Raw genomic sequence first — 18,086 nt, forward strand, 5'->3', positions numbered from 1 at the left:
CGGGGTTGTGAATGTCCAAATATGGACTTTCCGCTCGTCAGCCACTCACCGGCTATTGTTGTGACTCGGGCTAATATGGAATCCTTGAGAACAGCTGCCGCTCGGCTGTCCCTCGTGCGCGCATGCGCAAAAGTAGTTACTCCGTGTTTCCTTCGAGCATGCGCGATGTTGAATGTCCGCAGCGCATGCGCGGTGGTGTTTTGTTGGACTGGTATACAGGGTCATTTTCCGTGTGGAGATTGCAGCTGCTGTCACCAAACCCAGAAAAGCAGAAATCTCACCTTCAGAAACGGCACAACATGGGAACAACGTCAATTTTCCAACTGCAACACAAAGAACGTGGTCTATATAATAACTTGCCCATGTGGACTGGAATATGTAGGCATGACCACCTGACCCGTCAAAATAAGGATAGGGGAACACAAAAGCAATATACGCTGCAAGAAAACGACAACCAAGATGACATCACATTTTCTGTCACACCGACATTGCATCAATGATCTACGTTGGACCATCATCGAACGACTACCCGCTGCGGACATTCAACATCGCGCATGCTCGAAGGAAACACGGAGTAACTACTTTTGCGCATGCGCGCACGAGGGACAGCCGAGCGGCAGCTGTTCTCAAGGATTCCATATTAGCCCGAGTCACAACAATAGCCGGTGAGTGGCTGACGAGCGGAAAGTCCATATTTGGACATTCACAACCCCGGCAATGAACGAATGACAGAGGGTTGCATGTTACATGTGGCTAGACCACATGCACAGAGGAGGCGGCAACATGGTTATTTCCCATACAAGGTCACTTGCCATTTCCGCTAATCAACCAATGGAAATACACCCAATCCTCCTTTATATACCGCCTAGCGCATCCGCATTTCAATCACGGCGGAGCTGCACAAGGTGGTAGAAGGAGGCCAATATAGGCGGATCTCGTGAGTATCTATTCAAACAAAACCCAGCCGGTTTAGGTACACGGCGGAGTTAAACAGTGAGTAGAAGCAACAACACTGAATCCACTTATCTATCCCCTTAGATTGTGGATCCACCTACCTACCTCGATGCTCAGGACTTGCTCATGATGCGAAAAAATCCTAAGTGTGTCTTATATGTTGTGTGTGTTATATGTCTTGTGTCTTTTTCCTTTACAGGTTTAATTAACTGTTTGGGGCTCCAGGTGACTGCACCTGTCTGAGCCATTCCTAAAAGGTAACCAAACCTAATGGTTTTTTCTTCTTTTTTAGGACATGTGATTACATGATCCAAATAACCGCTGTAGGCACATTGTAGCCGTCTTTAATGAGTGTTATCACTTTTTAGAAAAATTAAGATAACCCTGATTTTTCTTAGAAAAACGTGAGTAGGGTTGGGAAGTTGTGCCCCGTCCTGAAGAAGGTACACCAGTACCGAAACATGTCGACGCACACCAGAGGTTCTGTCCCTAATTAAGACAAAAAAACCTCGTTCTTTTGCACACTTTTTAATAGCACCAGCCAGGGGTACGAAATAAATTTTTTTTTTTTTCTTCATTTTACCCACTAGCCAGGTACTTTTTAAATTTTTCACCACACCTCCCACTCACATCTATCCCTCTTTCACTTACACTCAACACACACCACACATAGTCTAATTTGTCAACGCTCCCACGTAGTCGCAGGTTGTAGCGTGCCGCATCCCTTTAGCGGGGTGCGAAGACCCCGATGATGAAGCATGACACCAAGGGGCCTGTTGGTGTGTGAGGGGTATTTTACACAATACTGAGTGTTCCCCCTTCTTCCCCTTTTTAAACACTGGTAGTAGGATTCTTCTTGTTTATTTATCAGTGCCCGTGGAGTAGGAATCCTACGTTGTACTCTACCTCCCTTCTTTGTTAAATATAGTTTATAGGCAGCGCGCAGCTGCGGGAGCCTTTCCCTACAGACATACTATACCACACACATTGAAAGACACACACTTAGGTATAATAAAAGAAGCCAGCGGTCCCCTCAAAATGGAAGATGAACACGGCCTCACTTTTGCAGAGGACGAAATTGATAAAATTCTAGCAGACAGCAACCTCTTTGAGGGCCTATGCAATCAGGACACAGGCCCACAAACAAACGATTGGAATGAACTATTGAACCTCAGACGTAACCAAATAAAAGCAGCCTTACATGGGTTGTTTATGACCCAGTACCTCCGTAACAAAATGGCACCACCTGGCCTGATTGTGAAAAACGAACCACTAATTTTTCAGCACGACATGATTTTCAAAAAAGAGTGGTCACTAATCTCTTGGCACTGCTCAAGAGACTGGCTAGTCCTTATAATTAAAACAGCTGCCAGAATCACACAGGAACTCAAAATTGAAATAAATAGAATTGAGGTCCAATTGAAAACATATATTTCACCAGAAGAGCTGAAAACCAGACTAGAAGAACTGAATCAACAGATGACCGAATTCGAATTCAATCTGAAACAGAGCAAAACCAACAAATTGACCAAAGATGTGGCAAAGTTCACTCCAGAAAGTGCATATCCATACACAAAAGCGGATTATGTTTCGAAAAACAACCACAGTGACGCGGACAGCGACGCTTCAGATACTGGTTCATCAAGTTCCAATTCGAGTGGAAACAAAGGAAACAGACAACGTAGAGGAGGATGGAGACAGAGGCGCCAACAGTTCCCTAGACAAAGAGGATGGCGGGGATACCAACCACCAAATCACTTCCAACAATTTATGGGTCCACCACAATTCAACCCCTTCCAGTTCGGACCGGTGTGGAACCAGGAATATAGCGATGGCTATTACGGACAACAACAACCCTATGGAGGACAACAGCAACCTTTTTTAGGGGCACGCCAGAACACACGCGGGAGGAACCGAAAAGGGAACAATGTAGCGTGGGAAGACCAGGATCAGCCCAACGCCCGAACAACTCGGAGCATGACAGGATCACTTCCCAATCAACCATCAACCAGCAAGAGAGGGACTTAGTGGTGAACCTCACACCCATCACATTAACAGTGACGCAGAAGAATATCCTAAACAAAGGCTTGGGATACGTACCCACTCAGAAACCGGATGTTTTCAGACTCAATGTGGAGCTACAGGACTTCTTCAGGAAACTGAAACTACAGGCCTTTTTCAAGGATAAACCTTTGCCAGAAGAGAAGACAGACACGGGTCTGAGGTTAAAATCAACCTTCACCCCGCCGGACTCTAGTATCCCTTTAGAAATTCTAACCTTTGAGAAGGCAGTGGTCACAGAGGTCAACAAACTGAACACACAAGGGAGAAACGTCTTCTACAACACAAGTGGAGAGGAACAGAAAGCCCTTCGAGAATTAACGGCCAACAGTGAGCTCGTCATTAAACCAGCAGACAAGGGGGGAGCAATAGTATTACAAACCCTTGAGGCATACGACAAAGAATGCCAACGCCTTTTGTCTGACGAACGGAACTATAAAATGTTGGAGAGTGACCCAACAGAAAGACTTCGAACCCGGATCGGGGGCATGGTGGAGGAAGGGCTAGCCCACGATTGGCTCAGCAAGAAGGAAGCAGATTTCCTACAACAACCTACCCCCAAGATACCATACTTTTATTGTATCCCCAAGATACATAAGAACATCGACACCCCTCCAGGAAGACCAATAGTCTCTGGGATTGGGTCCATTCTGAAGCCTTTATCAAAATTCGCTGACGCTTTCCTTAGACCAATGGTACAAGCAACAAATACGTACCTGAAGGACACCAAGTCAGTCCTACAACTCCTGGAAGACAAAACTTTTGATCCAACCACACAGCTCCTAGTAAGCCTCGACGTGGAGAGCCTATATACGAGCTTGCCCCATGAAGAGACACTAGAGATCATTGAAGAAGTACTCTTCAGCCGTACTTGGAAATACCAGACACCAAGAAACCTGGTCTTAGAGTGTATCACCATGGCCCTAAAAGACAACTTTTTCCAGTACAAAGAGACACTATACCTACAAACCCACGGAACGAGCATGGGCAGTACTTTTGCTCCAAGCCTAGCGGGACTATACGTCCACCACCTAGAGGAACAAAATATTCTACATGAAAGTAACCCTTACCGTTCCCAGATTGGCACCTGGAAACGGTACATAGATGACATTTTCATCATATGGAACGGTGACGTCAACAGTGCCACGGATTTTGTGACCTGGCTTAACAACCAGAACGAGTACCTGAATTTTACCAGCACCGTTTCAAATACATCGATGGTTTTTTTGGATCTGAATATTTACAGTGAGGATGGAAGGCTAAAAAGCACTACCCACTTTAAGCCTACCTCCAGGAATTGTCTGTTACGCTACGACAGTTTCCATCCCAGACATTTAAGGGAAAATCTGCCATATGGTCAGTTTTTAAGACTACAGAGAAACTGCACGGAACTGAGCGAATTCAATAGGCAAGCAAAAGATCTAAAAACCAAACTTATACAGAGACAGTACCCCACCAGAACCATCGACAAAGCGATGAAACGTGCAAAAAACAATCACAGGGAAGCACTCATAGAAGAGAACCCCCAAGAAAAAGAAACAAACAAGAGACCTATCTGTGTGACAACTTACTCCACCATATCGAACCAGGTATCAAAGGTCATCAATAAGCACTGGGGTATATTGAACTGTGGAGACCTAAATTTTGAGAAACCAATGCATGCACATCGGAGGGGCAGAAACATAAAGGACATCGTGGTTCACACTAGACCACGAGAAAACCAGACTATAAGACGAAACACGACTGGTATACAGGGTCATTTTCCGTGTGGAGATTGCAGCTGCTGTCACCAAACCCAGAAAAGCAGAAATCTCACCTTCAGAAACGGCACAACATGGGAACAACGTCAATTTTCCAACTGCAACACAAAGAACGTGGTCTATATAATAACTTGCCCATGTGGACTGGAATATGTAGGCATGACCACCCGACCCGTCAAAATAAGGATAGGGGAACACAAAAGCAATATACGCTGCAAGAAAACGACAACCAAGATGGCATCACATTTTCTGTCACACCGACATTGCATCAATGATCTACGTTGGACCATCATCGAACGACTACCCTCGGAAGCAGGCCTGTTCCAGAAGGAACAACGTTGGGTGTTCCGCCTGGGAACCCATGTCACAGGACTAAATGATGATATACCGTGGAGCCAAATCACCTGAAGACCCTCGGGCCATAACAGGATCAACACAAACCTCCAGTTTAAATGTGACTCTGGGAACCAATATCAGTGGCCAAATCGTTAATCATTAAGCCAATTGATGTATCATCCATTGTGTATATATATCAGGGAGGATTTCGCCACCGGATTGAATATATCCATTTGACATCCCCCTAAAACAACTATTATAGTGCACTGAATCCCCGAAATAACCAACCAAAAAACTAATCATTGAATGGAACAGGTACATTTTATGTTTGAACAAATGCCCCGTTTTTATGTAGAGAAACGAGTGACAATCGGCACTCTGATGCACCTTAATGCATCCTAAATGGTGATAAATTCTTGATAAAACTGCAAAACCAGGCACCCTTAGTGATTAGCGCTACCAACAAAACACCACCGCGCATGCGCTGCGGACATTCAACATCGCGCATGCTCGAAGGAAACACGGAGTAACTACTTTTGCGCATGCGCGCACGAGGGACAGCCGAGCGGCAGCTGTTCTCAAGGATTCCATATTAGCCCGAGTCACAACAATAGCCGGTGAGTGGCTGACGAGCGGAAAGTCCATATTTGGACATTCACAACCCCGGCAATGAACGAATGACAGAGGGTTGCATGTTACATGTGGCTAGACCACATGCACAGAGGAGGCGGCAACATGGTTATTTCCCATACAAGGTCACTTGCCATTTCCGCTAATCAACCAATGGAAATACACCCAATCCTCCTTTATATACCGCCTAGCGCATCCGCATTTCAATCACGGCGGAGCTGCACAAGGTGGTAGAAGGAGGCCAATATAGGCGGATCTCGTGAGTATCTATTCAAACAAAACCCAGCCGGTTTAGGTACACGGCGGAGTTAAACAGTGAGTAGAAGCAACAACACTGAATCCACTTATCTATCCCCTTAGATTGTGGATCCACCTACCTACCTTGATGCTCAGGACTTGCTCATGATGCGATAGACAGCAAAAACCATGAGTATGTCAAAAGAAAATAAGTACAAAAAATCCTAAGTGTGTCTTATATGTTGTGTGTGTTATATGTCTTGTGTCTTTTTCCTTTACAGGTTTAATTAACTGTTTGGGGCTCCAGGTGACTGCACCTGTCTGAGCCATTCCTAAAAGGTAACCAAACCTAATGGTTTTTTCTTCTTTTTTAGGACATGTGATTACATGATCCAAATAACCGCTGTAGGCACATTGTAGCCGTCTTTAATGAGTGTTATCACTTTTTAGAAAAATTAAGATAACCCTGATTTTTCTTAGAAAAACGTGAGTAGGGTTGGGAAGTTGTGCCCCGTCCTGAAGAAGGTACACCAGTACCGAAACATGTCGACGCACACCAGAGGTTCTGTCCCTAATTAAGACAAAAAAACCTCGTTCTTTTGCACACTTTTTAATAGCACCAGCCAGGGGTACGAAATAAAGTTTTTTTCATTTTACCCACTAGCCAGGTACTTTTTAAATTTTTCACCACACCTCCCACTCACATCTATCCCTCTTTCACTTACACTCAACACACACCACACATAGTCTAATTTGTCAACGCTCCCACGTAGTCGCAGCGGGGTGCGAAGACCCCGATGATGAAGCATGACACCAAGGGGCCTGTTGGTGTGTGAGGGGTATTTTACACAATACTGAGTGTTCCCCCTTCTTCCCCTTTTTAAACACTGGTAGTAGGATTCTTCTTGTTTATTTATCAGTGCCCGTGGAGTAGGAATCCTACGTTGTACTCTACCTCCCTTCTTTGTTAAATATACTTTCCCTATTGCCATCACCTCTGCATGCTAAGTTAGCGAGCTTCAGGCTCTGTCTTCCAAGCCCCCTTTTTTCTCTGTTCATCCGGATAAAGTGGTGCTTCGAACAAAAGCTTTTTTCCTTCCTAAAGGGGTCAGGCCTTTTCATATGGGACAATCCATCCCTTTGCCCACCTTTTTCCCACCCTGTATCCCTCCAAAGAGGAAAGACTCCACCGTCTGGATCTAAAACGCGTGTTGCCTTTTTATCTTGATCACACCAAAGACTTCCGGGTGGGTGTACAACTCTTTGTATGTGGGTACCAAGAAAGGTTGGGCTGTTGAAAATCTGACTCTCTCTCGATGGGTTGTCCTCTGCATTAAAATATGGTTTTCTTTGGTGAAGAAGGAACCTCCTGTGAGGTTGCGCTCTCATTCCACTAGAGCAACAGTGGCAACCACTGTGTTAGAACTTGGAGTCCCACTCTTTGACATCTGTCAGCCGTCAACATAGGCATCTTTGCACATGTTTACCAGACACTACTGCCTGGACAGTCCAGTCTGGAGGGACAGATACTTTGCTCGTCCGGTCCTCTAGGACTTCCTCTTGGGATCTTTGTTCACAGACCCTCCTCCGGGGATGGTATTGCTGGGGTATCTATTCAAAAGGTAAGGAATCTACAACTAATAGTCTCTAGCAGATGAACAAGTTACTTACCTTCGGTAGAGATGTACCTGGCAGAGACATATATTAGTTATAGATTCCTTACCGCCCCAACCATCCTCCCTGCTCTGCAAATTGATTTCTAAGGATAGGGACTTCCCTACAGGGCACTAGTTTTGATGCACCAGTGGTCAGTGACTTTCATGGCTCTGCGCTTCTGACGTGATAAGTCGTGTTAAGAACTGACATCACTGCGCATGGGCGGCCTCTATATAGGTCCCGTGATGTCATCCCGGTGCCCACGAAGCCGACGACAGCGTGGAGTCGACCGACGCCAACTAACGGTGTGCAGGGGTACTGCTGAAGAAAAACTCTCCGGATCCAAACTGATGCCTGGGGAAAATACAAAAGGTAAGGAATCTACAACTAATATATGTCTCTACCAGATACATTGTTACCTAAGATAAGTAACTTGTTCAACATGTACACATGAATACGTACTCAAAATTCCACTGTTATCGTTATACATAAAAATGATGATAAAAGTCAGTGAGACATTGAATGTGCTCTGATAATGTATATGGTCTGCCTCGCACCATCTTGAACATAACATCTTTTCTCTTTCAAAACAACACATTTTGTCTGGGGTGCGAGCAGAGACTGTTACAAGGCAGCCACTTGCTGAATATATATGAGGCTCATTAGATTTTGAAATGCGCAGCTGTCGTCATGCAATGGAAGGTACACGAGGCACGTCCTGGCACAATTAGGACTCTGGTGTGCGACAGTGACAGGGAGAGGCGGGAAAAGGAGCTCGAGACAACCTGCATATGCCACGCGTTCTTACTCCTAATTGGCTGGAAAACGACCCGGTAGAGATCAGCATCCCACACAGGATGCCACAAGGTCAAACAGGTACATCACACAGGCGACTTCACTTCTGGCCACCAGCAAACGAAGGGATTGGATGTGTGTTTATATTTACAAGGTGTTTGCAGAGTAATGTGCACTTCATATAGGGGGTTCAATGATCTAACTGTGTTGCATAAGCAGTCAAGGGCCTCTAGCTTTCATTAAATATAAATTCGCTTATAAATGTGTATATTAAACATGGAAAAAATGCTGCGTCATTGCAGTCTTCAAAAAGTGCAGAGTTGAAGGTTGCTCGTCTTGTGCCCTTTCAGCAAGAGAATGGAACGTGCTACCTATAAACTGAGGAGCTGAAACGAATCACCTCACATCTAGAAAGGATCTTAAGGTCTGGCTTTTTCCTAAATGTTCATTGTCCTGGTAACTCAGCTTTGTGTATTGGTGCACTTTATCAGGGCAATTTGCACTACTAATTGTATGGCATTGTTTACTTGTCATTTTAATAACGAAATAACTACTTATATATTGCGCATCTCAGAAACCTACCTCACTAAGGTATTCGGGAGAGGCTTGCTTTTGGTGCCAGAGATGCAGCAACATTTGTCACTATATTTAATATTGCTTGTGCGATTGACGAGTTGCTGTAACCAGCATGAAACTTTGATTTGCAGTTGCGAATATTTCGGAGATCGTTTTACTTCCCTACTGCAGTTAAATTCTCCTATAACTCCTCTTGGAAGGGACTGTCGCCCAACGAACGTTCCATTCTGTATGCAATGAATCACTTCACCTTCCTGCACCAGACAGGATGCTTTAGGTACGATCACAAAACAATTCTGACTGACGCTGTTTCATGTCCTTGGTGATAAGGCAAGGAAGTGTTTCTTTTTTTTCTGGAGCGGCAATGTGTATCGAACGATTAATCAAAATTGATGTGTGGTATTTTGTAGAGGTCGTGATGTGTTCAGGTATTTTTTGTAACTGCTTTTTTGTACCGCATTAATACAGTTTGTTTTTGGCATGTTGTACTTCGGTTGTGTTACTTTTTTATTTCTTTTACTATTTTATGTGATATGCCTATTTATGTTTTAATTGAGTTATGTTTCTCTTGTGTATGGTATAGAGTTATGGTTAATTATTTACTTTAGATATGTTAGCTAAGCTGTTATATTTCCAGCCAAAAGCAGCACATGCCTTGAAAGTTCCTGTAGTAGGCCGCCATTTACTACTCTCTGAGGTGGTAAAATAACACTGCTCCAGCTCTTCAACCACTTAAGACACCAGTCAGTCAAAAAGCAGGGACAGTGTCTTAACTTAGTATTCCAACTGACCTTTTTTTCGAGATATGGCCCCAGTTTTAAGCACTGTGAATCAGCCAGTTTTTGTTTCTTTTTAAATGTGTCTTGTTGCACTATGCTGCTTTTGGAAGCTATTGGATCTATATTCTGCAAAATAAAACTTGCACTACTTGAAATCCTACTCAAAGCCCCAATTGGCTAATGAATGACATAACATAACATAACATGTGTGTAAGCGCACATTCACCCGGAGGCATCTTGGCGCTTAATAATCGTTGTTTATTGTTACCCAACTCAATGGTACTCATTTTATCGACCTCAGATGGATGAAATGCCGAGTGGACCTGCCGGAATTTGAACCTGTGATCATGAGGTTGAACATAGGCTCCTTCAATGGATGTATTAGTCCACTGAGCCACCAGACCTGGCTGGGTAAAGAACCCCCTGCTGTACATTATAAGTATATTGCAAGTCACAGAGGAGTTCTGTGACCATACATAGGAACTAAGCTGAAGGCTGGGTTTCTTTATAGGGTCTTTGAAGGAGGTGACTTGCGATATCCTTTTAACTTTAAGCAAAGTATCTTATATTCCTTATAATACATGGTCAGCACCATTACCTTTCTTACAAACAGCTTAAATCCTTGGCGTCTCGCTCCTTCATATGAAAGACATAGTAAGGTTTCAGACATGAAGAATAAAAGTTTGATCAAAATTAAGCACACCTAACAGAAGTTAGCAATTTGCTGTAAAAACATTAGAATCAGTTTAATGTGTCAGACTAAAAAAAGAACTGTAGCTCAGAGTGAGTAGTAATATGCAGGGAGAATCTTCCTTTCCTGTAATGAGCTATAGTGTGTGAATAAAATTACCATGTTGCCATAAATATCTCCTTTCTGCTAATCATTGTTAATTTTAAAAAAAGAGATCGTAAGAAAGAAAAGTCGTTTTTTGTGTGATTTTAACTACAGCTGCAGTGATGCTCCAAGATTTACCTTTCTCCTTGGTTGCTTTCTACAGGGTCCAATGTATTATAAAACATTAAATATTTGCCTCAGACACATTGCTATGTGCATTAACTGAGCAATTCGAGCGACTCATTCCATATTTCTTAGCTGCAACAACGACTTTGTTAAATAACAAGTGTTTTCTTTATCATGTCTTAAACCTACATTCATTAAAGGCCTCAACATTTTGAGGTCACAGTTAAGCGCTGCTGCAACAACTATAATCATCACTATATTATTGTGATCATTATAATGCATGTTATTAGAATTTGGGGATGGGCTACTTTTTATGTGACAATACAAATATTTAGCAGTGTCTACCTTAAATTCTGGATCCTTTGCAAAGGTTTGCGGGTAGGTTTTGCCATTCTAGGAAAGTCCGGTTTAATGTTTGTGGGGTCACTGGACGGTGATCACCGTGATTCTGTTGCTGCAGTGTAATGCTAATCATACTTTTATTAACAGCCCATGGTGTAGTGTGAACATATAAACCTCACACACCTGAGCATCACTATTTGAGTTGGAGCAGCCATTACATGGCAGCTGCTACCCCACATGCCATTACAACGTAAGCGTTACCACGCATGCGTTGTAACAACGCATAGTCTTTATTACGCATTTTTTTACAAATCTGTGCTTTTACCACGCATGCCTTTACAAATAATTTCATTGTAAAGGTATGTATTGTAAAAGCACAAACGTTGTAAAAAACATATATAGGGGATCCATGTCGTTGTGAGGAAACAGAGGCTCTTCCGTTTCCTCACAACAATGTGCACTGCCCCTCAGACGACCGCAGGAACCAGGAACCACGAGGAGATAGAGGTAAGAGGGATTGGGTTTGGAGTTACTATTTTAGGGTAAAAGGGGGTCGGGGTCATGCAGGGTAGTGTTTTAGGAATTTAGGGTAGGGTTGGGAGTTGTGCAGGGTAGTGTTTTATGGTAGGGAGAGGACTGGGGGTCGGAGAGGGTCATGCAGGGGTAGTGTTTTAGGGTAGGGAGGGGGGGTTGTGCAGAGTAGTGTTTTATGGTAGGGAGAGGACTGTGGATCGGAGAGGGCCGTGCAGGGGTAGTGTTTTAGGGTAGGGTCGGGGGGTTGGGCAGGGTAGTGTTTTAGGGTAAGGAGAGGACTGGGGGGTCTAGGAGGGTCGTGCAGGGTTATTGTTATTGTTCATTTTGATTTTTAGAGCACTTAATATCAAAAAGTCTCTACGCGCTTCAAGAAGAGCAACATCAGTTCCAGGGCGAGTAGCATCAGTTAGGCCCAAGCTTCTGTGAATAGAAGGGTCTTCAGTTTTTTTCTGAAAGGAAGAAGGTGGCTTTCTGCCCGGAGCTAGCCAGGCAGCCTGTTACAAAGTGTGGGTATGAGGATTTAGAAAGCTCGGCCCCCTTTCGAGGCGTAATTGAATCGTGTGCATTTTAAAAGGCCCTCCGTGGAGGACATTAGCGAGCGGCCTTGGGCATATTTCTCAAGTCATTGTTTGATGTAGATAGGTGCCTGGCCATAGAGGGCCTTATGTGCAATGCAGAGGCCCTTAAATGTGGCCCTCTGCTTTATGGGTAGCCAGTGGAGTTGTTGCAGTAAGGGTGCGCCTAGGCAGTTTGAAGATTAGCCTGGCGGCGTCATTCATCACTAGCTGAAGTTAACCCACCAGCAAGTTGCCGTAGCCCAGGCGGGCCAGGATGAGGGCAGCAACGACTGTCCTCATGGTTCAGAAGGAGAGGATGGGGGAGAGTCTCCTTAATAGCCTGAGTAGGCCCACGCAAGTTCCAAACACAGAGGAGACTTGATTGGCCAATGAGAGTATGGCGTCCACTTTTATTCCCAAACTTTTTACCACTGGAGCTGGGACTGGAGCCTCACCCAGCTCATGAGGCCAGTAGAGAGAGTTCCAAGGGTTGTGATCATTGGTCACAGCCAGGACCTCCGTTTTGTCCGGATTAATCTTGAGAGAATTGGCCGCCATCCATTGAACCGTGAACTGCAGAACATCTTTCGCCCGGGAGTGGGCATGTGGGGTGTTTTCTATTTGCAGAATAATTTGTGTGTCGTCCGCATAATTAAAGACTTGGCAGTCCATTTCTGCGAGGGCATTTATCAGAGGTCTGAGATATATGTTAAATAGGAGGGGAGAGAGAGCCGACCCCTGTGGGACTCCAGGGGTAGTGTTTTAGGGTTTAAGGAAGGGTAGGGGTTGTGCAGAGTAGTGTTTTAGGGTAGGGAGAGGAATGGGGTTGTGTGGAGTGCCGTGCATGGGTAGTGTTTTAGGGTTTAGGGTAGGGTCGGGGTGAAATTTACCTTAGACACTTTTACGAAGTGTATGCCTTTAGGACGCATGGCTTTGCATTGTAATGGCATGCGTGGTAAAGGCATATGCGTGGTAAAAGAATGCTTTGTGATGGTAGTTGGTTGTCGGAGTACTAGCGTAGTAATACCCGTGCTGAAATGGCACGTGTGGTATTAGTATGCATAGTACCATCATACATTCCTATTTGAGCCCTGATGAAGCCAACTATTGACTACTAGAAAGGACAATTCAGAGCACTGTATTACGTCTTGTGATAGTGGCAAGCTTTGGCAGGTTCTGTGATCAACTAGAGGTTTACAGTGCTGGTAGAGGCGGGGAATAAGGCTGTTTCAATAAGTATGCCCCTGTGCATTTAAAAGGAATGCTAGTACTATGGGAGCATTATTCCTCTTGACTGACCCCATCCCGTGATAGGCAGAATGTGGTAGCATGTCAATATGGCTGGACATTTCTTTCCATCCACTGTGTAAAGGTTCATAATGTCGTAATTGCTTTGAATCATTAGAACTGTTTACTAGGAGCCCGTGAACGCGTTTGAGAATTGGGCAGATATGCTGCTTGAGTCTTAACCACGCGCATACACAGAATAATGTGCATAGTTACCCTTTCATTTGCATATTGGTGTACTGATTTATTTACTTACTGATGAACTAAAAATGAATACCACTAGAGTAGTTCAGCTGTGAGAGAATCATTGCTTCGTGAGAGTCTGCTTCTTGTCGACTGGTAACAGAGTGTTCTTGACACACAACAGGTGGAAAGTGCCATGCTTACTCAGTCAGTTCAAAAAGAAATTTGTGCTCAATCACCATTGGCTGTTTGGGATTTCTGGAAGCTGGTGTTGGTCTCTGGCTGAGGACCACAGTTCTGGCAGCAGGGATTTCATCAGAGTTTTTGGAGAATTCCAAAAACCCGTGGGCGTTTCATTTTGCTAACACTGACAAATCAAGAAAGGAGAACCCACCATTCAGGTTTAAGGTATGCTGTGTTCTTGAAAGTTCAGAGGCAACCGATAAACATACATTTGTATTAAGAGGGAGAGGGGAATGACAAGCCCTACCATACAACATTAAACCAGATACTAGGTGTTACACTGTGATCTATTTTGACATGTTGTCCCCACCTCAGAGAAACAGCCAAAAAAAGTGCTCTTATCAGGGCTACATCTATTGTATTCACCTGGCAAAGGGCATGTGCAAACTATGATTGCAGGCAAACATTCATGAAAGCCCAGGATAGCTGATAGAAAAGAGAATGAGCTAAGTGTCATGGAATGGCCAGAAACTAGTTTGCCTCCTAGCAACAAGAACATATCCCTTTGACTTGAGTTTGATGGCTGACCTTTGGCTTACAGTTGTGGGGATACTGTCAGATTCAATGTTGGCCTTGATGTAATGCGCTTCAGCGACTAAGCATCATTAATGGAGTAATTAAAGCATACTTTAGATGTTTAGGAAATTGGCTCTGATGGAGGCGGGCCTTGATAGCTGTTATAAAGCCTGGGGCTACAGATGCTGAGCACTGGTGTGTATGGACTTCTACAATAACAATGGTTGTTTCCTACAGGACTGCGACTGATGCACAATTTGGAAATGTTTGGAGATGGAGGTGAGCATTGTTTGAAGAATGAGAGTACGGACGACAGAGCATAGCCAATTCTGTCTATTTTCTCAATAAAATATATTTGAAATTAGTAGCGTGGCCTTGGGATGGTACAGTACATGAGCACATCCATCACAGGTTAACTAGTTACATAAATAATCTGAAAATACGCCTGTAAATGAGCAATAGTATTTCTTGGATAAATGGATTTATTTTCTGGAGCGTCATGGAGAAATGTGACAACACTGATTGTCTGATGGCAGATTTAATATTTTCTCTCATCTATAATGGTTTCCGCTTAGAGGCTTCTTTAAGATTGTGAGTGCTGTAAGGGTGGTAATCAGTGCTTAATTAAAGTTTGTTTTACAAAAATGTGCCAGGGCCCTTCTCAGGAGGCTACTGCAGCTTGCACCACCCATTGTCCCTGCCAGTGCTACCGAAGACTGTACCAACACAACTACTAACAGTCACACTCTTACAAATGTGGCAATTTAGACTATTCCAGGCCATCCAAAGTTATAAGCATAGTTCGAGTCCAAGCATTATTCATTTTTTAGTGCATATGGAATTATTAAACAACTGTTGTTGTGCTCATTTCGAAATTAGACAAACAGCGCTTCAATGTGGTGGACTGTCATAAGTGCCAGTGAGTTACAATTATGTGCTGGTGTCGAGCACTGGAAACCACCAGCTCAAATTAAGCACTGGTGGTAATGCACCATAAGTTGAGGGCACTATGTTGTTGATGGGATGTGCTAATATGTAAGCCAGATACCTTCTTCAGACAAGGAAGAGGGCCAAAATAAAGGCCCTGAGATTTGTTCTAAAGTTAGCAGTAATTTGCCTTTTACAATTAAGCAAATTAAATGACTTGTGAGGTGTTAAGAAAAGCTCAATTAGACGGATCAAATGATGCGAGGTGCTAAGAGAAGCTCAGTCATTGAGACTGAATGAGTTGTAAAAGTCTAAGAGAAGCGCGATTAGATTAATCGAATGAGGGGGGTGTAAAAGAAGCTTGATCATTGAATCAAATGACTTTATTAAACCCTAAGAGAAGCTTGGTTACTCAGATATAATGGCACGTGAGATGCTAAGAGAAGCTCGAACATTTGATTCAAACGACTTGCGAAGCTCTAAGACAAGCTTGATTAGAGAGATCAACTTTCCTGAGGTGTTATGAGAAGGTTACGTGAATCAAATAATTTGAGAAGCTTAAAGAGAAACTCAGTTGCCTGAGGGCAGTGATTTAAAAGGTGCTAGGATAAGCTAGAACTTAAATAATGAAATGTCTTGTCAGGCTCTAAAAAAGCTTGATTAACCGACTCCAGTGGCTTGTGAGGAGCTACCCAAAGCCCAATTGTATGAGAAGCCCGGTTAGAACTGGACAAAAAACTAGTTTTAGAGAAAGAAGGTCGAGTTCCCTTAACAAATGAAGTCTTTTAAATCTAAGTGAGTAAAGCTTCTCCAGCGCATAGGAATCCTGCATAATTTCACATATCATCTCTTGAAGGGAATGCCTTTCAGGAGACGCAGAACTGTCTTTTTTGCCTGGTTAGAAGCTGCCACATTCGCATTCATAGCATCTGCAATTACACTCAAGTAATCGTCACTTAGATTGAAAAAAACAGACTGAGAGTAATTGCTGCCTTCACTTCACAATGCTCACTTTGAAACGGATGGCAATCTTTCCAGGACACAATTACCATCCCATCATGGTTTTTTAATTTGCTCCTAATACATATGTATGAAGGGAGAACGCTGCTCACCTCGGCGCATAATTGTCTAGACTGCTTGAAGACTTGAGATCATGTTTCTGCAATGCTTAGAGCCCTCGTGAAAATGAAGTCTGAGCACTCACCACTCGTTAGATCTGATGCATTTAATATGTTTCCAAATGTTTCTGCATTATCAAATTTATCGTCCTGTTATTGGCTACCTTGCACCGCAAGGCCAGTTTACATCTGAGCAATGTGGCACCGCCTGTGCAAAGCCATTAAGCAAACAGGTGTATGAGTGTTAGATTTTAGTTCGACTTCATGGCACCTTATGCGTGATTATGTCTGTAATTCTGTGCAAATTCGTGCACCATTGTCCCCCTAGGACAGACCGGTGCTGCAGAACATGCTGCTGCACTTGAACTTGTCATTCTGTCATCTGAACTTACACCTAGTTCTCTATTTTCGAGAAGTGGATGCATTGAACCATGCCAGTTGTTCCATATGGAGTAAGCAGGGTGTTGTTTTTTTTAACAAACCGCTTTACTTGTATTTTCTTCAAATTTTCAGTTTTCTTCCAGACCCTCTTACTATCACCCTTTGTTAAGGTGGTGGTAAAGCCCATGAACTGCGTCTGTAGGTAAGTGTTGGTACTTATAATTTGCAAATCGACCTGTGTCAAGATGGTGATGCCCACTGCTGAAGGACAGAGGGGCAGGTCTGGGCTGTAAGAGAGGATTTTAGAGAACCAGCTGAATTGCGTACAATGGGAGTGAATAAGTAGCCCAAATACGGCTTTGTCATTTATCTAGTAAGTCTTTATTGATGGCTTGGGAGACTCTTTGCTTGAAGAGACGGGTTACTGGTTCCTTCTTGAACTGCAGGAATGATGTGCAAAGGGAAGTTGTTACAGATCAAGAAAGTGTATATTAATAGAATCCCTCTCCGGGCCTTTGTAGTCTTACATTTACTGAGATCGAATTCTCCTGGCTTGGTATGGGACAGGAGATGGTGCTACCCAACTTTTTGCATTCAAAATGTAATGATTTGGTCTTTATACTGGCTATGGTAGTCACGATTTCAGCCAAGTGCACAAGTACATTAATTGGTTCATTTGAATTCTTCTAGATGAGTAACAGAACCTCTGTCCTAGGGCCTTCTGCCCCTTCAGTATTAGGAAGGACGGTCCACAAGGCACACCTATGAACCCGTAAGCCTTATAGGGCAACAGGAGATTGGTACCCTCAGTCGAGCAACAAAATGCTGGAAGCAGAAATTTAGGCAGAGTCAGGGATGCTTCCCTTTGATGGTCCTTGGCAGAAAAATCATATATCTTTTGTCTAACTACATTTTCACAAAGGCGTTAAACGCTGACACAAATCACAGTGGCATCTTACTTGCTCTAAAATCAGGTAATGTTCCATCCAGTTGCAGCACTTCAAGGTTTCGTGATCCAGTTAGCATCACAAATGCCCTGCAGGTTTAGCCAATGGAAAATGTGAAGAGTGTGACAATTGTTTTTATTGACCTGGGTGATGAAGTCTCTAGCAGGGACTTTCATTTGTGTGTGTGATTTCTGCTACAGGAAAACATGTCCTTGTGCCTGCAAGGTTGAGTTTTATTTGCAAAATAAAATGCTTTTTATTAATAATGTGCAAAACCCTACATTTAAATAGCACATTTACTAAATG

The 18,086-nt window shown here is 43.5% G+C and overlaps 2 protein-coding genes across 2 annotated transcripts in view; one reads left to right on the forward strand and one right to left on the reverse strand.

The window, feature by feature from the left end:
* Positions 1-18,086, forward strand: part of REDIC1 (regulator of DNA class I crossover intermediates 1) — an 805,769-nt gene that overhangs the window by 786,810 nt on the left and 873 nt on the right. The gene's annotated exons all lie outside the window — the stretch shown is intronic.
* The window catches only part of SLC2A13 (solute carrier family 2 member 13), a 1,480,845-nt gene that overhangs the window by 121,039 nt on the left and 1,341,720 nt on the right, over positions 1-18,086 (reverse strand). The gene's annotated exons all lie outside the window — the stretch shown is intronic.

This window comes from Lissotriton helveticus, chromosome 1_1, assembly GCF_964261635.1.
Source record: "Lissotriton helveticus chromosome 1_1, aLisHel1.1, whole genome shotgun sequence".
Taxonomy (NCBI): domain Eukaryota; kingdom Metazoa; phylum Chordata; class Amphibia; order Caudata; family Salamandridae; genus Lissotriton; species Lissotriton helveticus.